We start from the raw sequence: 5,634 nt of genomic DNA on the forward strand, positions 1-5,634 counted from the left end.
AGGGTCCCACGTTCACGTGGATATTGTCGTCCGTGAAGAGGTTCTGGTGGGGTCTGAGGCCACGTGGGAAGATCACCTTGACTCTTCTGTTTTCTCTACTTTAAATTTTCTACTTTATGACGTGGCAGAAGATGAGCAAAGCTTGGGGAATCGTGTGACCGTCCAAGTGGGTGCGCCGTTCCCTCCAGCTTTTGAGATGGCAGACGCAGAACCGAGTTTTACCGGAAAGGAAAAATTCAAAAATGATGGCACGATTGAGTGTTTGGGAAGCTCGTTGAGTGACACATCTGATTCAATTATTCAACGTTTTAGGCCTTCGATGTATCTAGTACTTAAACGTCCGACTAAATACTCATCAGCCGTCTTAGCTCAGCTGGTAGAGCGCATGGCTTTTAACCATGTGGTCGTGGGTTCGATTCCCACAGACGGCGTTGAAATATTGAATATTTTTATTTTTGCAAGAACCGTATAAATATCGTGGGCCTGGGCCGGCAAAGATATTGAAGATAGACGAACCAGTAAAACTAATAGAGCATCATTAGCACCTGGATTTGGGATTTTTCCCACCTTGTGCATGTGCAGTGTAAGGATGCTACACGCAAATCTATTTGCTGACATGTCCCGAAAGGTCTTACGCATTGTAGGGTTATGCCCTTTGAATTTGAAGGTCGCACATTTAGTTTAATCGTAAATGAAACCTCATAGAGTGAGAAAGAAAAATAAATATGCAAATGCACGGGTGACATGCATTTGACTTCTTATATATACATGATTCTAAAAACATGAACTAGCTTCTCATGTTATTTCCCTTCCTCTTGTGTGGCTACTTTCCATTCACAATGACGCCTTCTTCCATCCTTATGATCTTAGTTTCTTCATTTATGTGGTTAATAGAATTTTTTTATTGGAGAGCCATTTAAATGGAGTGAAACCATGACCTGCCCACTTAAGTACACTTAAAAACGTTACTTGTGACCAACATCTTTGGTTGTCTTGATGGTCAAGAATTAGTTCTTCTTCGAGACCAAGGATCAAGTATTGGTATTTTGAGACTATCAAAAAATTACTTGGAACTCTAGGCCCATCTTCTACCACCACCCCAACCTTCTTGCCTCTCCCTACAGGGAATCACCCATGATCCGTCAAATTGCCCAATTTGAACCAGAACCAGACAAGGACAAAACCCCTTATACTTGGGTACTCAAAAAATGGGTTTAGACATTTGGCCTTTAGGGTTCTTCGGTTTTCTTTGGTTTAGGTAAATCAAAAGCTTGTTTTGTGTGTGGGTACTGGTACTTCTATTTTTCATTAGAGTTAGAAGATTCAAAATGCTTTTTCCTTTTGTGTTGGTGTTTTGTGGTAATCGATTTTATTCTTTCACCATAGGGAAAAAAAAACATTTAGGTATGGTTTTCTTGGTCCATTTATACCAAAGGGTATACAAAAAGTTGCAAAACAATCAGTGAAGTCCTGAAGCCCCACTTCCATGGATTTCACTACGGTGTGGTTAAAGCAAACGATCATCATTGAGCAACAACACTTCACTCTTCGACTTAATCCATAGATTTTTCTTGTCTTTATTCTTTGGGATTCTGTTCTCCTGATGAAGGAGTCGTGAAGGAACAATAATGTTTTGCATTTAAACTTAACAGAAAACCGATCCGTGGGTAATGAATAATTTTTCAAAACGCAAAAAATGGGCATCTAATAATATCTGGAGACGTTATAGTTTCAACCCCCACTTAAGGGCTACCAGTAAAAAAATCCTTTGTTACATCATGCAGAAGGGTTCATCTACTCTTCTGGCATGCTTTTTTCCCTCTTAAGAAATTGCTTCAGATACAACTTTGGTTGATCTATTTAATTTCATATGGTTACTTACAAGCTTCCCCTCTGCAATGGCAGACATGAGTGATAATTCTCCTGCGAGAACAGAACTAGCAACAATGGTGGCCAACAACCTTGCATTTGATCCAGATCCAGCCAATTCTTTGTTCGCACCCTTCACACCTAAGTAGGTCCAGACAAGCTGATTGAGATGCAAGTTCGGTCCCACCACCAATTGTTCCCACCTGCAATAGATCACCACAAGCAAAGAAAATTGAAATGAATCCGACTGCAGATTTTATATCAAGGCAGAAGGCATCTTGCCTATCAAATCAACCTTTCACCCAAAAGATATTCCCAAGTGCCAATCTCTTCATCAAGGAGATTTTTCCAGACAGAACAGCTGATATCATTTATGTAAATTGAGAGATACTAAAGAAAGGTCAGGTACCTCAATTGATGGCATTGTCATAGATATGTGCAAATCCTTTCCATCATTCATGGTTCGCACCCACTTGACGGCATTAATATAAAAAAAGTTCCCTTAAGGATGTAAATCGTGTTCAATTGGATTCTGGTATGTGAAAATGTCACTTCTTTGGTGAAAGTTACTCAAATTTGTTAACTACAAATGGGAACTCATCATAAATTTTTACTAAATTTTTCATTAATGAATCTAGGAATTTGAAATCTCTGGAGTCAATTAACAAAACAACTCTAAAGACATTCAGGCCTGTTTGATTACATGAGTCTGGAGATTCCAAATATTTAAAGATTTCAAATCTGTAGATTTCAAATCTATGAAGTTATAATTTATAAAATTAGATGTTTGGTTGTGAAATGAAATCTGTGGATTCATCCTAAAAAATTATTTGATCGACGTGATTTTTGTGAATATGCAAATGTATAGCTTTTTTGAAATCTCTGGATTTCACCCCTTATCCATAAATCTACAGATTCACGAAGTAGTAGAGTAATGTTCAAAAAAAAACTAGTAGAGTAATGAAAGGAATCTCAATCCCAAAAAATTAAGTGGACATAAAGAATTATTAGAAAATAAAAAAAAGATGAAAAATAGTGGAAAAATTATAGGAAAATATATAGGAAGACATCAACATTAATAAAAGGAACAAAGGTAATTTTAATTATAGAGTACTACAAACTAATGCTGGATTTTCTTATTGTAATATATTATGTGTGAGTTCTAACCAGATTAACACCATTAATCATTTTTAAACATATTCAAATTTCACACATAAAAAGATTAAAATACCTTTCAAATTATTTAATATATTATATTATAAATATCATTCATTTATAAACATCATCCACAAGGAGATAAAGTTGTAAAACCAAGATCTGATCCACCTTCATCTCACTTGAGTGTTTTCTCCTCATTTGGTTTGATTTTTGTGCATCGTTCTATTTAAAGGTTAAAAAGGAGGGAAAATCCAAACATAGCGCAAAAAGCCAACTACGAAACACCACCACCGGTGCCTGTGAACGAGCAAAGCAAACAGAGAAATGATGCTCTCTCATCCTCGTTCTAATGTCGATGAACTCTTAATTATTCTCAATCACCGTCAAGATAAATGGAAGAACTAATTTGCCAATTAGGGCATTGTTCAAAGTGGGGGGAAAATTCGAAACAGTGAGATTTTTACTTTCTTTAAATCTCAAAAGATAGATTGTTGGTTGTTTGGGGTGGGAGGGAGACAGTTTCCTAATCAAAGAACTTTCCGCGTCCCCTCCCCCCCTGCCTTTAAACCCCCTATTTGGTGGGCTTTGTGGTTGGGAAGTAGTGGGCCCCCTATCCTTTCCCACCCTTTTTCTTTCCTTTCCTTCTCCCCTCCCTCCCCCCTGGGTCCCTGTTTATTTTCCCATCCCTTTGCCCGCGCCTTAAAGAAGGCACGCATATCGCCGATACACGGCGATAAATCGAGGTGTCGCTGCAGACACGAAACACGGCGATACGATTTTTAAAAAATCGACAATAAATCAGAAAAATATCGCGATATAAAAATTCAAAATTTTCGCATTAACTACTTTCACTCATTATTAAAATATTTATACGACATGGAATCTGCGATATCTTCTGTTTCTCTCACTTAAAAATATTAAAATATTTCTGGGACTTTGGAATCTCCGATCTCTTTTATTTCTTTCCTTTCTCTTTCTCTGCAGAACCGAAGTCGCTGGACGGATCTCTCATCCCTGCGATCTCTGATGAGTCTCGATTTCTTCCACTGTAGATCTCTCTTGACACCCTCACGAGTCACGACTCTCTCCCGCTCTCTTTACTCTGATCTCTCTCGGAGTCCCACTGCAGATCTCTCTCTTTACACCGCTCTTGGTCTCTCCCACGCATGATTTAACCTTTGCCATGGATTCAAGAATCTCATCGTCGATTTTGTTTGATTTTTTTCCTCAAAAAGTCGAAGTCGACCGAAACGGCGACACCCGGCGATGTTTTCGGTCCGTGGCCGCTGGTAGCTCACTCAGATACTGATGTCAGAGTTGCAGTTGCTTCTTGCCATGTCGCACCCGTCCTTCTCTTTATGATGCTGAACAAATGAAGAAGTATTTCAGTTAAGGGATTTTTTTGGTTAAACATTTGAGGGATTATCTATACTTCTTGTCGTCGTTCGTATGATATGAGACTTTCGATTCTTGCATCCGTGGCAAAGGTTAAATCATGTCTTGCAATGGTGCGCCTTGAATATAATGACATTTTCACTATCATCACTTGTGATTGTCATTGGTCACTGAATGGGTAAATATACGATCATGATAATTTAATTTTTGTCATATCTTGCTCCATTTCTTAATGGAATCAGGGGATTCTTTAGGATGATATGATTATTATCTAATCATATTTCTCCACAACAAAGGTCCAGAATCCACTGTAGAGAAGTTCTGACAGCTCCAACAAACAGAGGTACTTGTTGAATTAGCACTACTACGAGTGAATATGCTATCAAGACCATAAACCAACTTGTTCCTTTTATACATTCATTAGAATTAGATTATGCAGGGGTTAAAGCTGAGAACAAATTGCTTGATGCATGGGAACGAAGGGAAAAGAGAATAGTAGCATACATCTGCAGAATTTCTTCATCTGATTTAGCAAATCTATTTGATGACGTTGCTTTGATTTCTAATACTGAGTTTCACCCTAGTGTTATGATTTGCTGATTCTGTCATGGGATGTTATGAAAGGAGCAGTCCTTACAATGGAGCCAAGACAATAGCAATATTATAACAAGTCCTCATTCTTTACGTCTAGACATTTTCAACTTCATCACAGCACCCTGGCCAATCTATAATAAAAACCTTCAATATTTTTAGTCTCAAATTTTACCTAAAGTCTTCATTTGCCTGTCTGAAACTGGCAATGATGCCTTAATCTTCTTTGCTAATTTGCTTCAAAATGCCTACTCTGATGGTTTAACCATCTAAGGTAGCAAAGCATTGATCAACTATGATAATTTTATTTAATATGCTCTAGTTTTACCTTTCAACTGATTTAACTGAGCTGATGTTGGGATTAAAGATGATTGATTGAATTTTTTTAAAATGGTATTTCTGCCTTTTAAGCATTTTGAAATTCTGTTGAGCTTGCTACTACTCTACTTCTATTAACAGGGCTAATAAAGAACTGCGTGCTGTTGAATCATGGGAGAATAGCGTGAAAGAAGGTCTGGAAACTGACATGAAAGAGACTACAGTAAGCAAGTTTCCATTTTTTTAGTTTCATGGAATGAATGTGAAGACCCCCTTATATGCCTGTCATTCTTGTGCAATTAT

At 37.7% G+C, this 5,634-nt stretch overlaps 1 non-coding gene across 1 annotated transcript; it reads left to right on the forward strand.

Moving 5' to 3' along the window:
• The first annotated feature begins 358 nt into the window (after positions 1-358).
• On the forward strand, positions 359-431 carry TRNAK-UUU (transfer RNA lysine (anticodon UUU)). The gene has a single exon. It is a non-coding gene; the product is annotated as a tRNA-Lys (tRNA).
• The last annotated feature ends 5,203 nt before the right edge of the window (positions 432-5,634 follow it).

Source organism: Hakea prostrata, chromosome 4 (genome assembly GCF_041222555.1).
Source record: "Hakea prostrata isolate BN-2017 chromosome 4, UWA_Hpros_2, whole genome shotgun sequence".
In the NCBI taxonomy this organism is placed as follows: domain Eukaryota; kingdom Viridiplantae; phylum Streptophyta; class Magnoliopsida; order Proteales; family Proteaceae; genus Hakea; species Hakea prostrata.